At 45.5% G+C, this 22,262-nt stretch overlaps 1 protein-coding gene across 1 annotated transcript in view; it reads right to left on the bottom strand.

Moving 5' to 3' along the window:
• ADORA1 (adenosine A1 receptor) overlaps positions 1-21,298 on the bottom strand; it is a 96,508-nt gene extending 75,210 nt beyond the window's left edge. Inside the window, exon 1 of the mRNA XM_075264035.1 lies at positions 21,036-21,298. The gene's annotated coding sequence lies outside the window, so the exon portion shown is untranslated. The remainder of the gene's footprint in view (positions 1-21,035) is intronic.
• Between the last annotated feature and the right edge of the window lie 964 nt (positions 21,299-22,262).

Here is a 22,262-nt window from a genome sequence, read left to right as displayed (position 1 = left end):
ACATTCACCCAGTGTGCCGTCAGTGAAATGTAGCGTCCCTGTCCGCATGCACTTGTCCACGCGTCGGTGGTCAAGTGGACCTTTGTGCAAAGCGCGGAACTAAGGGCCCGCCTGATGTTGAGTGACACGTGCTGGTGCAAGGCGGGGACGGCACACCGGGAGAAGTAGTGACGGCTAGGGACGGCATAGCGAGGTGCCGCAGTTGCCATCAGGTCCAGGAAGGCGGGAGTTTCAACAAGCCGGAACGCCAACATCTCCTGGGCCAGCAGTTTAGCGATGTTGGCGTTCAAGGCTTGCGCGTGTGGGTGGTTAGCAGTGTATTTCTGCCGCCGCTCCAATGTCTGAGAGATGGTGGGTTGTTGTAAAGAAACGCCTGATGGTGCCTTTGATGGTGCAGGAGAAGGAGATAAGACAGGACCAGGGGAGGATGAGGTAGAAGTCAACAAAGTGGCGGAGGCAGATGAAGTGGTGTCCTGGCTCGTCCTCTGGAGTGCATCGCCAGCACAGTCAGCAGTGGCAGTGGCAGAGGCAGAGGCAGAGGCAGTGGCAGTGGCGTGAACGGCAGGCGGCCTTTGTCCTGCCGTTGCTGCCTGCCACTGATTCCAGTGCTTGGATTCCAAATGACGGCGCATTGAAGTGGTGGACAGGTTGCTCTTCTCAGAGCCCCTAATCAATTTCGAGAGGCAAATTGTGCAGACAACACTATATCTGTCCTCGGCGCATTCCTTGAAAAAACTCCACACCTTCGAGAAACGTGCCCTCGAGGTGGGAGTTTTTCGGGGCTGGGTACGAACTGGAACATCTTGGGAGATTCCGGGTGTGGCCTGGCTTCGCCTAAGCTGCTGACCTCTGCCTCTGCCTCTAGCTACCCTTTTTGGTGCTGCACCTGCCTCAACATCCACACTACTTTCCCCGCTTGACATCCCCCCTGTCCAGGTCGGGTCAGTGTCCTCATCATCCACCACTTCCTCTTCCAACTCCTGTCTCATCTCCTCCTCCCGCACAATGCGCCAGTCAACTGGATGCCCTGACGGCAACTGCGTCACATCATCGTCGATGAGGGTGGGTTGCTGGTCATCCACCACCAAATCGAACGGAGATGGAGGAGACTCTAGTGTTTGAGCATCTGGACACAGATGCTCCTCTGTTAGGTTCGTGGAATCGTGACGTGGAGAGGCAGGTTGAGGGACAATGAAAGGAGCGGAGAACAGCTCTGGGGAGCAGGGACAGTTTGGGTTATTGTTCTGTAAAGCTTCGGAATTTTGGGAGGAAGGAAGACAAGACTGTTGGGTAATAGGAGGAGAGGAGGCAGAGTCTGACTGGCTGCTGGACAATGTGCTGTAAGCGTTCTCTGACAGCCATTGCAAGACCTGTTCCTGGTTCTCGGGCCTACTAAGGTTTGTACCCTGCAGTTTAGTTAATGTGGCAAGCAACCCTGGCACTGTGGAGTGGCGCAATGCTTGCTGCCCCACAGGAGTAGGCACGGGACGCCCTGTGGCTTCACTGCTACCTTGCTCCCCAGAACCATTCCCCCGACCTCGCCCACGGCCTCGTCCACGTCCCTTTCCGGGAGCCTTGCGCATTTTGAATTCCTAGTTAGAAATTGGCACTGTATACCAGTAGTAAAAATTGTGGGTGCACGTAACCCCAATATATTCTTTGAATTACCAGTCAGACACTGGCACTATATGGCAGTAGCAAGAAATGAGGGTATTTGTATTCCCAATATATTCTTTGAATTCCCAGTCAGACAATGGCACTGTATACCAGTAGTAAAAATTGTGGGTGCACGTAACCCCAATATATTCTTTGAATTCCCAGTCAGACACTGGCACTATATGGCAGTAGCAAGAAATGAGGGTATTTGTATTCCCAATATATTCTTTGAATTCCCAGTCAGACAATGGCACTGTATACCAGTAGTAAAAATTGTGGGTGCACGTAACCCCAATATATTCTTTGAATTCCCAGTCAGAAACTGGCACTATATGGCAGTAGCAAGAAATGAGGGTATTTGTATTCCCAATATATTCTTTGAATTCCCAGTCAGACAATGGCACTGTATACCAGTAGTAAAAATTGTGGGTGCACGTAACCCCAATATATTCTTTGAATTACCAGTCAGAAACTGGCACTATATGGCAGTAGCAAGAAATGAGGGTATTTATAACCCCAATATATTCTTTGAATTCCCAGTCAGACAATGGCACTGTATACCAGTAGTAAAAATTGTGGGTGCACGTAACCCCAATATATTCTTTGAATTACCAGTCAGAAACTGGCACTATATGGCAGTAGCAAGAAATGAGGGTATTTGTATTCCCAATATACTCTTTGAATTCCCAGTCAGACAATGGCACTGTATACCAGTAGTAAAAATTGTGGGTGCACGTAACCCCAATATATTCTTTGAATTCCCAGTCAGAAACTGGCACTATATGGCAGTAGCAAGAAATGAGGGTATTTGTATTCCCAATATATTCTTTGAATTCCCAGTCAGACAATGGCACTGTATACCAGTAGTAAAAATTGTGGGTGCACGTAACCCCAATATATTCTTTGAATTACCAGTCAGACACTGGCACTATATGGCAGTAGCAAGAAATGAGGGTATTTGTATTCCCAATATATTCTTTGAATTCCCAGTCAGACAATGGCACTGTATACCAGTAGTAAAAATTGTGGGTGCACGTAACCCCAATATATTCTTTGAATTCCCAGTCAGACACTGGCACTATATGGCAGTAGCAAGAAATGAGGGTATTTGTATTCCCAATATATTCTTTGAATTCCCAGTCAGACAATGGCACTGTATACCAGTAGTAAAAATTGTGGGTGCACGTAACCCCAATATATTCTTTGAATTACCAGTCAGACACTGGCACTATATGGCAGTAGCAAGAAATGAGGGTATTTGTATTCCCAATATATTCTTTGAATTCCCAGTCAGACAATGGCACTGTATACCAGTAGTAAAAATTGTGGGTGCACGTAACCCCAATATATTCTTTGAATTCCCAGTCAGACACTGGCACTATATGGCAGTAGCAAGAAATGAGGGTATTTGTATTCCCAATATATTCTTTGAATTCCCAGTCAGACAATGGCACTGTATACCAGTAGTAAAAATTGTGGGTGCACGTAACCCCAATATATTCTTTGAATTACCAGTCAGACACTGGCACTATATGGCAGTAGCAAGAAATGAGGGTATTTGTATTCCCAATATATTCTTTGAATTCCCAGTCAGACAATGGCACTGTATACCAGTAGTAAAAATTGTGGGTGCACGTAACCCCAATATATTCTTTGAATTACCAGTCAGACACTGGCACTATATGGCAGTAGCAAGAAATGAGGGTATTTGTATTCCCAATATATTCTTTGAATTCCCAGTCAGACAATGGCACTGTATACCAGTAGTAAAAATTGTGGGTGCACGTAACCCCAATATATTCTTTGAATTACCAGTCAGAAACTGGCACTATATGGCAGTAGCAAGAAATGAGGGTATTTATAACCCCAATATATTCTTTGAATTCCCAGTCAGACAATGGCACTGTATACCAGTAGTAAAAATTGTGGGTGCACGTAACCCCAATATATTCTTTGAATTACCAGTCAGAAACTGGCACTATATGGCAGTAGCAAGAAATGAGGGTATTTGTATTCCCAATATACTCTTTGAATTCCCAGTCAGACAATGGCACTGTATACCAGTAGTAAAAATTGTGGGTGCACGTAACCCCAATATATTCTTTGAATTCCCAGTCAGAAACTGGCACTATATGGCAGTAGCAAGAAATGAGGGTATTTGTATTCCCAATATATTCTTTGAATTCCCAGTCAGACAATGGCACTGTATACCAGTAGTAAAAATTGTGGGTGCACGTAACCCCAATATATTCTTTGAATTACCAGGCAGACACTGGCACTATATGGCAGTAGCAAGAAATGAGGGTATTTGTATTCCCAATATATTCTTTGAATTCCCAGTCAGACAATGGCACTGTATACCAGTAGTAAAAATTGTGGGTGCACGTAACCCCAATATATTCTTTGAATTCCCAGTCAGACACTGGCACTATATGGCAGTAGCAAGAAATGAGGGTATTTGTATTCCCAATATATTCTTTGAATTCCCAGTCAGACAATGGCACTGTATACCAGTAGTAAAAATTGTGGGTGCACGTAACCCCAATATATTCTTTGAATTACCAGTCAGACACTGGCACTATATGGCAGTAGCAAGAAATGAGGGTATTTGTATTCCCAATATATTCTTTGAATTCCCAGTCAGACAATGGCACTGTATACCAGTAGTAAAAATTGTGGGTGCACGTAACCCCAATATATTCTTTGAATTCCCAGTCAGACACTGGCACTATATGGCAGTAGCAAGAAATGAGGGTATTTGTATTCCCAATATATTCTTTGAATTCCCAGTCAGACAATGGCACTGTATACCAGTAGTAAAAATTGTGGGTGCACGTAACCCCAATATATTCTTTGAATTACCAGTCAGACACTGGCACTATATGGCAGTAGCAAGAAATGAGGGTATTTGTATTCCCAATATATTCTTTGAATTCCCAGTCAGACAATGGCACTGTATACCAGTAGTAAAAATTGTGGGTGCACGTAACCCCAATATATTCTTTGAATTACCAGTCAGAAACTGGCACTATATGGCAGTAGCAAGAAATGAGGGTATTTATAACCCCAATATATTCTTTGAATTCCCAGTCAGACAATGGCACTGTATACCAGTAGTAAAAATTGTGGGTGCACGTAACCCCAATATATTCTTTGAATTACCAGTCAGAAACTGGCACTATATGGCAGTAGCAAGAAATGAGGGTATTTGTATTCCCAATATACTCTTTGAATTCCCAGTCAGACAATGGCACTGTATACCAGTAGTAAAAATTGTGGGTGCACGTAACCCCAATATATTCTTTGAATTCCCAGTCAGAAACTGGCACTATATGGCAGTAGCAAGAAATGAGGGTATTTGTATTCCCAATATATTCTTTGAATTCCCAGTCAGACAATGGCACTGTATACCAGTAGTAAAAATTGTGGGTGCACGTAACCCCAATATATTCTTTGAATTACCAGTCAGACACTGGCACTATATGGCAGTAGCAAGAAATGAGGGTATTTGTATTCCCAATATATTCTTTGAATTCCCAGTCAGACAATGGCACTGTATACCAGTAGTAAAAATTGTGGGTGCACGTAACCCCAATATATTCTTTGAATTACCAGTCAGACACTGGCACTATATGGCAGTAGCAAGAAATGAGGGTATTTGTATTCCCAATATATTCTTTGAATTCCCAGTCAGACAATGGCACTGTATACCAGTAGTAAAAATTGTGGGTGCACGTAACCCCAATATATTCTTTGAATTACCAGTCAGAAACTGGCACTATATGGCAGTAGCAAGAAATGAGGGTATTTGTATTCCCAATATATTCTTTGAATTCCCAGTCAGACAATGGCACTGTATACCAGTAGTAAAAATTGTGGGTGTATATAGCCCCAATTCTATTGCTAGGGGACTTGCAGGGTATTTCTGGGGTGAAGGTGGGGGGGCACACCGTTGGAACGGGTATCGGGGTATATATCGGGTATACGGGAATACACTGACAGTGTATTCCATTCAGGATCCTGGGAAAGCTGGGTTGCGGCGATTGAGCCCGTCAGTGCCACGTTACACTGACAAGCTTCTCCCTGGAATTTAGCTCTTACAAGAGCTGTTGGTTGTCTTCTCCTTCCTATCCTAGCCTGTCCCTGCCTACCCAGAATCTAAGCCCTAGCTAGCTGGACGGAATTCAATCCTCGGTGAATTGCAAGCTCAGAATGACGCGAAGCTGGGCGTCGCTGTTCTTTTAAATTAGAGGTCACATGTTTTCGGCAGCCAATGGGTTTTGCCTACTTTTTTCAACGTCACCGGTGTCGTAGTTCCTGTCCCACCTACCCTGCGCTGTTATTGGAGCAAAAAAGGCGCCAGGGAAGGTGGGAGGGGAATCGAGTAATGGCGCACTTTACCACGCGGTGTTCGATTCGATTCGAACATGCCGAACAGCCTAATATCCGATCGAACATGAGTTCGATAGAACACTGTTCGCTCATCTCTAATGGTGGAGGGAGCCTCTAAACAGCCCAGTTTGGGCAAATTCATGGTGGAGGGAGCCTCTAACCAGCCCAGTTTGGACCAATTAATGGTGGAGGGAGCCTCTAACCAGCCCAGTTTGGGCAAATTCATGGTGGAGGGAGCCTCTAAACAGCCCAGTTTGGGCAAATTCATGGTGGAGGGAGCCTCTAACCAGCCCAGTTTGGACCGATTCATGGTGGAGGGAGCCTCTAACCAGCCCAGTTTGGGCAAATTCATGGTGGAGGGAGCCTCTAAACAGCCCAGTTTGGGCAAATTCATGGTGGAGGGAGCCTCTAACCAGCCCAGTTTGGACCAATTAATGGTGGAGGGAGCCTCTAAACAGCCAAGTTTTGGGAAATTCATGGTGGAGGGAGCCTCTAACCAGCCCAGTTTGGACCAATTCATGGTGGAGGGAGCCTCTAAACAGCCCAGTTTGGGCAAATTCATGGTGGAGGGAGCCTCTAAACAGCCAAGTTTGGACCAATTCATGGTGAAGGGAGCCTCTAAAAACCCGTTTGGACCAATTCATGGTGGAGGGAGCCTCTAACCAGCCCAGTTTGGGCAAATTCATGGTGGAGGGAGCCTCTAAACAGCCCAGTTTGGGCAAATTCATGGTGGAGGGAGCCTCTAACCAGCCCAGTTTGGACCAATTAATGGTGGAGGGAGCCTCTAACCAGCCCAGTTTGGGCAAATTCATGGTGGAGGGAGCCTCTAAACAGCCCAGTTTGGGCAAATTCATGGTGGAGGGAGCCTCTAACCAGCCCAGTTTGGACCAATTCATGGTGGAGGGAGCCTCTAACCAGCCCAGTTTGGGCAAATTCATGGTGGAGGGAGCCTCTAAACAGCCCAGTTTGGGCAAATTCATGGTGGAGGGAGCCTCTAACCAGCCCAGTTTGGACCAATTAATGGTGGAGGGAGCCTCTAAACAGCCAAGTTTTAGGAAATTCATGGTGGAGGGAGCCTCTAACCAGCCCAGTTTGGACCAATTCATGGTGGAGGGAGCCTCTAAACAGCCCAGTTTAGGCAAATTCATGGTGGAGGGAGCCTCTAAACAGCCAAGTTTGGACCAATTCATGGTGAAGGGAGCCTCTAAAAACCCGTTTGGACCAATTCATGGTGGAGGGAGCCTCTAACCAGCCCAGTTTGGGCAAATTCATGGTGGAGGGAGCCTCTAAACAGCCCAGTTTGGGCAAATTCATGGTGGAGGGAGCCTCTAACCAGCCCAGTTTGGACCAATTAATGGTGGAGGGAGCCTCTAAACAGCCAAGTTTTGGGAAATTCATGGTGGAGGGAGCCTCTAACCAGCCCAGTTTGGACCAATTCATGGTGGAGGGAGCCTCTAACCAGCCCAGTTTGGACCAATTCATGGTGGAGGGAGCCTCTAAACAGCCCAGTTTGGGCAAATTCATGGTGGAGGGAGCCTCTAAAAAACCCAGTTTGGACCAATTCATGGTGGAGGGAGCCTCTAATTAGCCCAGTTTGGACCAATTAATTGTGGAGGGAGCCTCTAACCAGCCCAGTTTGGACCAATTAATGGTGGAGGGAGCCTCTAACCACCCCAGTTTGGGCAAATTCATGGTGGAGGGAGCCTCTAACCAGCCCAGTTTGGACCAATTAATGGTGGAGGGAGCCTCTAAACAGCCCAGTTTGGGCAAATTCATGGTGGAGGGAGCCTCTAAAAAACCCAGTTTGGACCAATTCATGGTGGAGGGAGCCTCTAATTAGCCCAGTTTGGACCAATTAATTGTGGAGGGAGCCTCTAACCAGCCCAGTTTGGACCAATTCATGGTGGAGGGAGCCTCTAACCAGCCCAGTTTGGGCAAATTCATGGTGGAGGGAGCCTCTAAACAGCCCAGTTTGGGCAAATTCATGGTGGAGGGAGCCTCTAACCAGCCCAGTTTGGACCAATTAATGGTGGAGGGAGCCTCTAAACAGCCAAGTTTTGGGAAATTCATGGTGGAGGGAGCCTCTAACCAGCCCAGTTTGGACCAATTCATGGTGGAGGGAGCCTCTAAACAGCCCAGTTTGGGCAAATTCATGGTGGAGGGAGCCTCTAAACAGCCAAGTTTGGACCAATTCATGGTGAAGGGAGCCTCTAAAAACCCGTTTGGACCAATTCATGGTGGAGGGAGCCTCTAACCAGCCCAGTTTGGGCAAATTCATGGTGGAGGGAGCCTCTAAACAGCCCAGTTTGGGCAAATTCATGGTGGAGGGAGCCTCTAACCAGCCCAGTTTGGACCAATTCATGGTGGAGGGAGCCTCTAACCAGCCCAGTTTGGGCAAATTCATGGTGGAGGGAGCCTCTAAACAGCCCAGTTTGGGCAAATTCATGGTGGAGGGAGCCTCTAACCAGCCCAGTTTGGACCAATTAATGGTGGAGGGAGCCTCTAAACAGCCAAGTTTTGGGAAATTCATGGTGGAGGGAGCCTCTAACCAGCCCAGTTTGGACCAATTCATGGTGGAGGGAGCCTCTAACCAGCCCAGTTTGGACCAATTCATGGTGGAGGGAGCCTCTAAACAGCCCAGTTTGGGCAAATTCATGGTGGAGGGAGCCTCTAAAAAACCCAGTTTGGACCAATTCATGGTGGAGGGAGCCTCTAATTAGCCCAGTTTGGACCAATTAATTGTGGAGGGAGCCTCTAACCAGCCCAGTTTGGACCAATTAATGGTGGAGGGAGCCTCTAACCACCCCAGTTTGGGCAAATTCATGGTGGAGGGAGCCTCTAACCAGCCCAGTTTGGACCAATTAATGGTGGAGGGAGCCTCTAAACAGCCAAGTTTTGGGAAATTCATGGTGGAGGGAGCCTCTAACCAGCCCAGTTTGGACCAATTCATGGTGGAGGGAGCCTCTAAACAGCCCAGTTTGGGCAAATTCATGGTGGAGGGAGCCTCTAAAAAACCCAGTTTGGACCAATTCATGGTGGAGGGAGCCTCTAATTAGCCCAGTTTGGACCAATTAATTGTGGAGGGAGCCTCTAACCAGCCCAGTTTGGGCAAATTCATGGTGGAGGGAGCCTCTAACCAGCCCAGTTTGGACCAATTCATGGTGGAGGGAGCCTCTAACCAGCCCAGTTTGGACCAATTCATGGTGGAGGGAGCCTCTAAAAAACCCAGTTTGGACCAATTCATGGTGGAGGGAGCCTCTAAACAGCCCAGTTTGGGCAAATTCATGGTGGAAGGAGCCTCTAACCAGCAGAGTTGTGGGAAAGCAGGGTGGAGGGAGCCTCTAACCAGCAGAGTTGGTGGAAATCAGGGTGGAGGGAGCCTCTAACCAGCAGAGTTGGGGGAAATCATGTTGGAGGGAGCCTAGTATTAGCAGAATTGTGCAACGCTTATGGTGGATGAGTATGAGGATGCGGAGGAATTGGAGAGGTTGAGTACAGACATGGAGTTTCATGTTGGGGTGCTTTACACAGGTGGGCACAAAAATGAAGGCTCTATCCAGTGGTGGTTCATTTTTATCAAAGTGAGCCGGTCGGCACTCTCAGCTGACAGACGGGTGCGCTTGTCAGTGATGATGCCACCGGCTGCACTGAACACCCTCTCAGATAGGACGCTGGCGGCAGGACAGGACAGCACCTCCAAGGCATATAGGGCAAGTTCAAGCCACAGGTCCAACTTCGACACCCAATACGTGTAGGGCGCAGAGGGGTCGGAGAGGACAGGGCTGTGGTCGGAAAGGTATTCCCGCAACATGCGCCTATACTTCTCACGCCTGGTGACACTAGGACCCTCCGTGGCGGCACTTTGGCGAGGGGGTGCCATCAAGGTGTCCCAGACCTTAGACAGTGTGCCCCTCGTTTGTGTGGACCGGTGAGAACTTGGTTGCCTACTGGAGGAACTGCCCTCCCTGCCGCCAACGTCACATGCTGGAAACATCTCCATCATATTCTGCACCAATTGCCTGTGGCAAGCATTGATGCGATTGGCCCTCCCCTCTACCGGAATAAAAGACGAGATGTTGTTTTTATACCGGGGGTCAAGGATAGCAAAGATCCAGTACTGGTTGTCCTCCATGATTTTGACAATACGCTTGTCGGTTGTAAAGCACCCCAACATGAACTCAGCCATGTCTGCCACAGTGTTAGTTGGCATGACTCCTCTGGCCCCACCGGAAAGTTCAATCTCCATTTCCTCCTCATCCTCCATGTCTACCCATCCGCGCTGCAACAATGGGACGATTCGAAGTTGCCCGGAAGCCTCCTGTATCACCATCACATCATCGGACAACTCTTCTTCCTCCTCCTCCTCCTCCTCCTCCTCCTCCATTAAACGCAGTGAAGCGGACAGATGTGTGGACCTACTCTCCAGCTGTGACGGATCGGATGCTATCCCTAACTCCTCTGTGTGATCTGAGTTATCCCTGATGTCAATCAGGGATTCTCTCAGAACACACAAGAGCGGGATTGTAAGGCTCACCATCGCATCCTCAGAGCTCACCCTCCTTGTGGACTCCTCAAAGACCCGTAGGATGTCACAAAGGTCTCTCATCCATGGCCACTCATGGATGTGAAACTGAGGCAGCTGACTTTGTGGCACCCTAGGGTTTTGTAGCTGGTATTCCATCAAAGGTCTCTGCTGCTCAACCACTCTATTCAACATCTGAAACGTTGAGTTCCAGCGTGTGGGGACGTCGCACAAAAGCCGGTGTTGTGGCACATGCAGGCGTTGCTGGAGAGATTTTAAGCTAGCAGCGGCTACTGTCGACTTGCGAAAGTGGGCGCACATGCGCCGCACTTTCACCAGTAGCTCTGGAACATTGGGGTAGCTCTTTAGGAAACGTTGCACCACTAGGTTGAAGACGTGGGCCAGGCATGGAACATGTTGGAGTCCGGCAAGCTCCAGAGCTGCTACCAGGTTCCGGCCGTTATCACAAACGACCATGCCTGGGCCCAGGTGCAGCGGCTCAAACCATATTGCCGTCTCATCGAGGAGGGCATCCCTCACCTCGGAGGCAGTGTGCTGTCTGTCCCCCAAGCTGATCAGCTTCAGCACAGCCTGCTGACGTCTACCAACGCCAGTGCTGCAACGTTTCCAACTCGTAGCTGGGGTCAATCTAACAGCGGAGGAGGAGGCGGTGGCGGAGGAGGAGGCGGTGGCGGAGGAGGAGGCGGTAGAGGAGGAGGAGGAGGGGGGTGTTCTTCTCGTGTCCCTGCCAGGAATGTTAGGCGGGGAGACGAGGTACACCGGGCCAGTTTGGGAAGCAGTCCCAGCCTCAACTACATTCACCCAGTGTGCCGTCAGTGAAATGTAGCGTCCCTGTCCGCATGCACTTGTCCACGCGTCGGTGGTCAAGTGGACCTTTGTGCAAAGCGCGGAACTAAGGGCCCGCCTGATGTTGAGTGACACGTGCTGGTGCAAGGCGGGGACGGCACACCGGGAGAAGTAGTGACGGCTAGGGACGGCATAGCGAGGTGCCGCAGTTGCCATCAGGTCCAGGAAGGCGGGAGTTTCAACAAGCCGGAACGCCAACATCTCCTGGGCCAGCAGTTTAGCGATGTTGGCGTTCAAGGCTTGCGCGTGTGGGTGGTTAGCAGTGTATTTCTGCCGCCGCTCCAATGTCTGAGAGATGGTGGGTTGTTGTAAAGAAACGCCTGATGGTGCCTTTGATGGTGCAGGAGAAGGAGATAAGACAGGACCAGGGGAGGATGAGGTAGAAGTCAACAAAGTGGCGGAGGCAGATGAAGTGGTGTCCTGGCTCGTCCTCTGGAGTGCATCGCCAGCACAGTCAGCAGTGGCAGTGGCAGAGGCAGAGGCAGAGGCAGTGGCAGTGGCGTGAACGGCAGGCGGCCTTTGTCCTGCCGTTGCTGCCTGCCACTGATTCCAGTGCTTGGATTCCAAATGACGGCGCATTGAAGTGGTGGACAGGTTGCTCTTCTCAGAGCCCCTAATCAATTTCGAGAGGCAAATTGTGCAGACAACACTATATCTGTCCTCGGCGCATTCCTTGAAAAAACTCCACACCTTCGAGAAACGTGCCCTCGAGGTGGGAGTTTTTCGGGGCTGGGTACGAACTGGAACATCTTGGGAGATTCCGGGTGTGGCCTGGCTTCGCCTAAGCTGCTGACCTCTGCCTCTGCCTCTAGCTACCCTTTTTGGTGCTGCACCTGCCTCAACATCCACACTACTTTCCCCGCTTGACATCCCCCCTGTCCAGGTCGGGTCAGTGTCCTCATCATCCACCACTTCCTCTTCCAACTCCTGTCTCATCTCCTCCTCCCGCACAATGCGCCGGTCAACTGGATGCCCTGACGGCAACTGCGTCACATCATCGTCGATGAGGGTGGGTTGCTGGTCATCCACCACCAAATCGAACGGAGATGGAGGAGACTCTAGTGTTTGAGCATCTGGACACAGATGCTCCTCTGTTAGGTTCGTGGAATCGTGACGTGGAGAGGCAGGTTGAGGGACAATGAAAGGAGCGGAGAACAGCTCTGGGGAGCAGGGACAGTTTGGGTTATTGTTCTGTAAAGCTTCGGAATTTTGGGAGGAAGGAAGACAAGACTGTTGGGTAATAGGAGGAGAGGAGGCAGAGTCTGACTGGCTGCTGGACAATGTGCTGTAAGCGTTCTCTGACAGCCATTGCAAGACCTGTTCCTGGTTCTCGGGCCTACTAAGGTTTGTACCCTGCAGTTTAGTTAATGTGGCAAGCAACCCTGGCACTGTGGAGTGGCGCAATGCTTGCTGCCCCACAGGAGTAGGCACGGGACGCCCTGTGGCTTCACTGCTACCTTGCTCCCCAGAACCATTCCCCCGACCTCGCCCACGGCCTCGTCCACGTCCCTTTCCGGGAGCCTTGCGCATTTTGAATTCCTAGTTAGAAATTGGCACTGTATACCAGTAGTAAAAATTGTGGGTGCACGTAACCCCAATATATTCTTTGAATTCCCAGTCAGACAATGGCACTGTATACCAGTAGTAAAAATTGTGGGTGCACGTAACCCCAATATATTCTTTGAATTCCCAGTCAGAAACTGGCACTATATGGCAGTAGCAAGAAATGAGGGTATTTGTATTCCCAATATACTCTTTGAATTCCCAGTCAGACAATGGCACTGTATACCAGTAGTAAAAATTGTGGGTGCACGTAACCCCAATATATTCTTTGAATTCCCAGTCAGAAACTGGCACTATATGGCAGTAGCAAGAAATGAGGGTATTTGTATTCCCAATATACTCTTTGAATTCCCAGTCAGACAATGGCACTGTATACCAGTAGTAAAAATTGTGGGTGCACGTAACCCCAATATATTCTTTGAATTCCCAGTCAGAAACTGGCACTATATGGCAGTAGCAAGAAATGAGGGTATTTGTATTCCCAATATACTCTTTGAATTCCCAGTCAGACAATGGCACTGTATACCAGTAGTAAAAATTGTGGGTGCACGTAACCCCAATATATTCTTTGAATTCCCAGTCAGAAACTGGCACTATATGGCAGTAGCAAGAAATGAGGGTATTTGTATTCCCAATATACTCTTTGAATTCCCAGTCAGACAATGGCACTGTATACCAGTAGTAAAAATTGTGGGTGCACGTAACCCCAATATATTCTTTGAATTCCCAGTCAGAAACTGGCACTATATGGCAGTAGCAAGAAATGAGGGTATTTGTATTCCCAATATACTCTTTGAATTCCCAGTCAGACAATGGCACTGTATACCAGTAGTAAAAATTGTGGGTGCACGTAACCCCAATATATTCTTTGAATTCCCAGTCAGAAACTGGCACTATATGGCAGTAGCAAGAAATGAGGGTATTTGTATTCCCAATATACTCTTTGAATTCCCAGTCAGACAATGGCACTGTATACCAGTAGTAAAAATTGTGGGTGCACGTAACCCCAATATATTCTTTGAATTCCCAGTCAGAAACTGGCACTATATGGCAGTAGCAAGAAATGAGGGTATTTGTATTCCCAATATACTCTTTGAATTCCCAGTCAGACAATGGCACTGTATACCAGTAGTAAAAATTGTGGGTGCACGTAACCCCAATATATTCTTTGAATTCCCAGTCAGAAACTGGCACTATATGGCAGTAGCAAGAAATGAGGGTATTTGTATTCCCAATATACTCTTTGAATTCCCAGTCAGACAATGGCACTGTATACCAGTAGTAAAAATTGTGGGTGCACGTAACCCCAATATATTCTTTGAATTCCCAGTCAGAAACTGGCACTATATGGCAGTAGCAAGAAATGAGGGTATTTGTATTCCCAATATACTCTTTGAATTCCCAGTCAGACAATGGCACTGTATACCAGTAGTAAAAATTGTGGGTGCACGTAACCCCAATATATTCTTTGAATTACCAGTCAGAAACTGGCACTATATGGCAGTAGCAAGAAATGAGGGTATTTATAACCCCAATATATTCTTTGAATTCCCAGTCAGACAATGGCACTGTATACCAGTAGTAAAAATTGTGGGTGCACGTAACCCCAATATATTCTTTGAATTCCCAGTCAGAAACTGGCACTATATGGCAGTAGCAAGAAATGAGGGTATTTGTATTCCCAATATACTCTTTGAATTCCCAGTCAGACAATGGCACTGTATACCAGTAGTAAAAATTGTGGGTGCACGTAACCCCAATATATTCTTTGAATTCCCAGTCAGAAACTGGCACTATATGGCAGTAGCAAGAAATGAGGGTATTTGTATTCCCAATATACTCTTTGAATTCCCAGTCAGACAATGGCACTGTATACCAGTAGTAAAAATTGTGGGTGCACGTAACCCCAATATATTCTTTGAATTCCCAGTCAGAAACTGGCACTATATGGCAGTAGCAAGAAATGAGGGTATTTGTATTCCCAATATACTCTTTGAATTCCCAGTCAGACAATGGCACTGTATACCAGTAGTAAAAATTGTGGGTGCACGTAACCCCAATATATTCTTTGAATTCCCAGTCAGAAACTGGCACTATATGGCAGTAGCAAGAAATGAGGGTATTTGTATTCCCAATATACTCTTTGAATTCCCAGTCAGACAATGGCACTGTATACCAGTAGTAAAAATTGTGGGTGCACGTAACCCCAATATATTCTTTGAATTCCCAGTCAGAAACTGGCACTATATGGCAGTAGCAAGAAATGAGGGTATTTGTATTCCCAATATACTCTTTGAATTCCCAGTCAGACAATGGCACTGTATACCAGTAGTAAAAATTGTGGGTGCACGTAACCCCAATATATTCTTTGAATTACCAGTCAGAAACTGGCACTATATGGCAGTAGCAAGAAATGAGGGTATTTGTATTCCCAATATACTCTTTGAATTCCCAGTCAGACAATGGCACTGTATACCAGTAGTAAAAATTGTGGGTGCACGTAACCCCAATATATTCTTTGAATTCCCAGTCAGAAACTGGCACTATATGGCAGTAGCAAGAAATGAGGGTATTTGTATTCCCAATATACTCTTTGAATTCCCAGTCAGACAATGGCACTGTATACCAGTAGTAAAAATTGTGGGTGCACGTAACCCCAATATATTCTTTGAATTACCAGTCAGAAACTGGCACTATATGGCAGTAGCAAGAAATGAGGGTATTTATAACCCCAATATATTCTTTGAATTCCCAGTCAGACAATGGCACTGTATACCAGTAGTAAAAATTGTGGGTGCACGTAACCCCAATATATTCTTTGAATTCCCAGTCAGAAACTGGCACTATATGGCAGTAGCAAGAAATGAGGGTATTTGTATTCCCAATATACTCTTTGAATTCCCAGTCAGACAATGGCACTGTATACCAGTAGTAAAAATTGTGGGTGCACGTAACCCCAATATATTCTTTGAATTCCCAGTCAGACACTGGCACTATATGGCAGTAGCAAGAAATGAGGGTATTTGTATTCCCAATATATTCTTTGAATTCCCAGTCAGACAATGGCACTGTATACCAGTAGTAAAAATTGTGGGTGCACGTAACCCCAATATATTCTTTGAATTACCAGTCAGAAACTGGCACTATATGGCAGTAGCAAGAAATGAGGGTATTTGTATTCCCAATATATTCTTTGAATTCCCAGTCAGACAATGGCACTGTATACCAGTAGTAAAAATTGTGGGTGTATATAGCCCCAATTCTATTGCTAGGGGACTTGCAGGGTATTTCTGGGGTGAAGGTGGGGGGGCACACCGTTGGAACGGGTATCGGGGTATATATCGGGTATACGGGAATACACTGACAGTGTATTCCATTCAGGATCCTGGGAAAGCTGGGTTGCGGCGATTGAGCCCGTCAGTGCCACGTTACACTGACAAGCTTCTCCCTGGAATTTAGCTCTTACAAGAGCTGTTGTGGTTGTCTTCTCCTTCCTATCCTAGCCTGTCCCTGCCTACCCAGAATCTAAGCCCTAGCTAGCTGGACGGAAACCTCCGTCCTCGGTGAATTGCAAGCTCAGAATGACGCGAAGCTGGGCGTCGCTGTTCTTTTAAATTAGAGGTCACATGTTTTCGGCAGCCAATGGGTTTTGCCTACTTTTTTCAACGTCACCGGTGTCGTAGTTCCTGTCCCACCTACCCTGCGCTGTTATTGGAGCAAAAAAGGCGCCAGGGAAGGTGGGAGGGGAATCGAGTAATGGCGCACTTTACCACGCGGTGTTCGATTCGATTCGAACATGCCGAACAGCCTAATATCCGATCGAACATGAGTTCGATAGAACACTGTTCGCTCATCTCTAGTAAGCAGTTCATAGGTAGCTACAGAAGCATGTTCACCAACATAGAGAAACTAGTGTCAATGCTGGTGGCACTGGCTATAGGCAATTGTGCTCCACCAATGCAGTACTATGAACTATCTTGTGTTACTGAGACTTGTCACCAGGGAAATAATATTACTAGTGGGTGATGCTAAATGAACAGCAGATTCAGATTAAACCACAAGATCTTGACATAGTTTGTGAGATTGTAGAACTCGCCTTTGTACATTACCGCGGCCACACTGGTAACATCATTTGCTCTTTTATGCGAGTTATCTCCAATTTTGTATTAATTGTATTTATTTAAGATCTTTTCCTCCAGTATTTTAATTTCTTTAGTTAAATGTGGCTCAACACTTCTTGTCTTATATGAATGCAGCACACTAAATAGGTAGGAAGACTACGGATCTGTAGCAGCTCCAACCTTGAGGTCCTAAACATAGAGAAATGCTCCCTCACAAGTTGTCTAGTAAGCTTGTGTGACATCTGATGGTGAAAGACAAGTGATGGACCATAAAGCTGGCACATTACACAATAGGCTCTCTCACCTGAATCCACCCATAGAAATGCACACTTGGTAAGCCAAGGGTGCCTGTGTTACACACCTAGAGTGGAAAGCTGCTGCCAGGCTCATGGGTCAGTGCCCCATACACACTAGATATTGGCCAAACCTGCCAATTAAAACAAGATTTAGTACCAATTATCTAATGCATGGCTAGGGTAACATTGCTATTGTTGTGGACCTCAGTCATAGCCATGTATGCTACATCTGACAAAATAGATATTCAACAAATATCTATACCTATTATGATTGGTTATGAAAGAGGACAACCAAAAGTCTAAAATGTCAAAGACACTTTGAATTTTGACACCTTTTCATCAGTGAATCTCTCGCAAAGAGGCAAAACCCATGAATAAACATAGTGCAAGGCATGTACGCCAGTTTTTATTTATTTTTTTGTTTCCCACCAAACTTCAGCAAAATTCTGTAACATTTTCATGAATGTACCAGCCTCATTGTGTGTAGAGAACTTCATATCGTCCTACTGACTACCAGTAAACATATGGTCCATTGAGTTTGGTCCATTGAGTTTGTAGTTTGCTTTTGGCACATCTCCTATTGTGTGGGGTCTGAAGACTATTACATTATTAGTACTTAGTCACAATTGACACATTATGACTGTTTGCATATTTCAACTTGTACAACACTCTAGTGCAGGGATATTCCATGAACCACGTGCCTCTATATCTATTAAGACTACCCTAAGTATGCAGGAAATGTCTATGTCACCACACATTTTACTGCTAAATCTGTTCCATAATTTTGCATTCAGATTTTGCTATGGATCTGCAGCAGAATTCACCACTGGCATTTAAAGCAGGTGGCTGGCATGGTGGCTCAATAGTTACGGTAGTACTGGTGCCTTGCAGCATCTGGTTTGAATCCAGTTAAGGACAACATCTGCAAGGAATTGGGAATTTAGACTGAGCCCTGTACGGGACACTTACTGAGCATACCAGTATAGCATTGTGGAATATGTTGGCATTATACTCTCACAACAGGTCTGATGCATATATGGATGAGATTGGTTTCTATCTATCCATTTTGCTGGTACTAGAAATTAAAATTTGAGCACTTTCCCATACAAATCTGGTCCACCATAGTGGATTTACAGTCCACAAAAAAAAACAAAAAAAAAAAAAAACAGAAACAAAACATATCCACATTGCATCAGTATGTCATTCTGAATCATGGATCCAGAACAATTCCCTACACTGGTCTGTACAAATGTGGCCGAACATAGGACATGCTTCATAGTTTGCAGTCCTTGAATATGGCATAGACACTTGGCCGCAAAAATTGTGGTCGTGTCTGTGGGCACAGAAATAATTGGGACCGTACTTTTATCCACAAACGTGTATATGCAATTGTGGATAAAAACTTCAGTTGTGGGCATGAGCCCTAAGAAACTTCTAGTTATCAGTAAAAGTCACTCCAACCCAGTGGTACCAAGAACACATTTCCAGGTTACTGGCTCCTGGTCACCCCAATCCACAGTAACCTACTACTTTGGCAGTGTTCATATCAATATACGTAGCATTGTGAGATCTTGAGTTAGATATTAGTAATCAGCTTTATTACTCATGCCGTCTACAGTCCAGATAAAAACACCATATAGTATGACATGTTAAAACAGACGGGCCCCAGAACAACGCACAACTAAAGTAATTGAGGTTCTCCTTTAATGGATTGCAAAATTCAATCATAGAGGGAACCTTTACATAATGAGAGTGTTGAAGGGAAAATTGAACAAGAGGCAGCTAGGGTCACAAGAGAGGAGGTGAACAGATGAATGAAAGCAGCACACAGCTCAAAATCTAAGAGGAAGGATAGGCGGATCCATATGAAGACAGATGTACAGTAAATAATGATGTAGTACGCTATATATGGCCAAGCACTGAGCAAGGTAAAATACCTGCCAATGACTTTGCCATGTGCCACTATATAGGCGATCCTCATCGATTAGCACCATCAGAAGTGAAATGTGCAGTATTCCTGCCTGTTCACACATATGGTTTATGAACATACTTATACAATTCTATATTCATTAACTTTGCTATTTTTCCTATGGTTTGAATCTATAGCCGTCAATGTGCCCTTTGTCTTCCAGGCTTATGACTGCTTGTCTACAACTAGACGCACCTATATACATTAGTCAATAGGCTGCTCCTGCTTTACTTCTAGAACAGTGTACGTTACAGAAGCGAGAGTGAATGGCAGATGTGCCAGACTGTGACCAAGACACATTTCAATGAGACATTCTGTTGCAAATGCTGACAGTGACTTGCATACAGTATGTCTAAGGTTTTCTACATTGTCACTGTATTGACATTAATCCCTATTCATTCCATGTTAAACCAGTATATCTGTCATAGCAATTCTGATTCTATTTCAATCCAGTATACCTGTAATAACGAATTCTCCTATTAACCTCACCAGTATATAACTAAATTACAAGGACGTGAACTACTGCTGCAAGCATCTCTGGTCACATCTAGACCTGTGAATGTATATACTGACATGAAATTTCGGGGTAGGAATACAAGCCACTTTATACTCATGACAGCTTAATAGCATCCTCTAGATTTTTTTTTTAGTATCCTGTGACATAGAGAAATATTGTACATAGAAGAATGAAGACAGTTTTAACATATCCGCCGCAGAATAGATACATTATTTTATTTCCCTGGGGTCTATAAAGACACAAATAATGACATTGTAGACTAACTATTGTAACCAGTGCCTCTTCCTTTCTGAAACAGCTTCATGAAACTTGACATTACCCAATGATACATGGGTTCAATTACTCCGTTACACACAATAAAGCCATAGGTGGTCTAATACAATACCCACAATAACCACACAAAGACATGACTACACTATAAATGGAAAGAATTAAAAAGCAGGAACATATCAAATGCAATACAAATATAAAGATATTTACACATCATTTATTTTCTATTTATTCTCTCCACAAGCATAGGATGTATACAGGTTGCAGTGACATCATTGTCCCTAGATAGGCTGCTAATCCCCATAAACAGCAGTAAGGACAGGCGTTATCTAGTGCGCTCACATTCTGCCACCTCACTGCTATCACTAACTATATATATGACTAGATTATCGCATGGTTTACACATGTGTCCTATGCAGTCAGCAGGGGTCATCATTGTCTCCATTCAGCCAGTGTTTACGCTTCTGCACCTGACTACTCTTCTCTGTATACAGTACAATGCCACATGTATAGTATCCATAGCTGTTCCTTCTAGTCCACTATCTGAATGCAGTGTGATACAAAGTACAAATATTCAGGCTACTATGTAAAAGTAACAATGTCTATACCATTCAAACAGTAATAGAACTGTCCCTGTGTGCCAATCGTCCAATATTCACTTCTGCTCAGTGTAAGATAACCTTACTCTTATAGACAGGGCACAGCTGCCATGGAGAATGACAAAAGAAAGCTTGTCATCTAAGGTGTGCACTTCACCAATGGCAGTCTAATACTTGCTCCTGCACGCATACAGCAGCTGCAGGTCTGAAATACCTTTTACAGACCCAAAGCATGAAGACAGCATTGAACAGATACTACTTACCATGTCTGTATGATAATCCAGCAGGACATCCTCAGTGCCTTGCAGACTGTGCATTATTCCCAGTGCAGAGCATCCCTCCTGCTGTCCTTGAAGAGGTGCTGCAGTGTCTCCCCCAGTCTAATACACACTGCAGTGTAGGGTGTCATCCAAAATGCACACATTCCTGTCCTGCCTATACCTCTGCTTACTCTGCTATTGCTGCTTTTTACCAGCTTCCAACAGTGTTGCAATCAATCAGTAATCACATGATCCTCAGTACTAGTCTCCAGAGATTTGCTTAAAGGGATAGTATCCTGCAGAACAGGGGGTTTTAACCTGCAGAAAACAGGAGGGAGTGGACACACGTATCATTTGCATAGTTACTAAATATTTTCTGTTAACCCATTACCTTGCTGTGCATTGGAAATACCCAGCACAGGTTCAGTGTGTGTGTGCTGTCATGTGGATATTTCCAGCTTATAGTATAGAGCTGGCACATGGACAGAAATATAACACCAAATTAATACATTGGCAGCGGACATAAATCTGCTTTGCTGCATTATGCTTATGAAAATTGCACACTGCAGCAATACAATAATCTAAATGCACTGCGAGGGAATTAATATTTTATAAGCTTCTTGCCTTAAAGACAGTAGAAAGTGCATGCTGCATTGCCCAGTCAATGGCAGGCAGAACTTGTGTTTGTAAAGTATTGAATATTTACTATGCATTTCTGAGATTTTATGAAGTAAACAGCAGACGCTGTGAGATATCTGCATGAACTGGCACACTGCATATGGCATATTAAAGGGCTTTCCAATATTCCTTTAATTTAAAATCCATGTTGTCGAGGGATTAAAGATGTGGATGAAAGTTTGTGATGACTCATGGGGTCGCTTCTCTATAGTCCGCGCTGTGCTTTTGGTTTTCTCCAATATTCCCGAAATCCTTTTGGTTTTGCGGAGAGATTTCTGAAAAGACATAGAATTTCATGCAGTACCTGTGGGAGACAGAAGTGGTCGGCTCATTAGATCGTCCAGGTAATTAGAATGGAGCCTCAGGCATTCTGAAATAAATTCCAACATATGCAAATATCTGTACAGTGCTGAAGGGCACCTGGCACTTATAAGATTAACAGGAATAGGTTCAGTGGCAGGAACGACAAGGGTCCTGGGAAAATGACCTCTACCAATGTTTATTCATTTTTATCCCATGCAAAAGTAAAATTTTCATTAAATAATATTAATT

The sequence above is a fragment of the Leptodactylus fuscus genome, chromosome 2 (assembly GCF_031893055.1).
Source record: "Leptodactylus fuscus isolate aLepFus1 chromosome 2, aLepFus1.hap2, whole genome shotgun sequence".
NCBI lineage: Eukaryota > Metazoa > Chordata > Amphibia > Anura > Leptodactylidae > Leptodactylus > Leptodactylus fuscus.
Note: the sequence above shows the minus strand (reverse complement) of the source record. Positions and strands in the feature narration are given on the sequence as shown.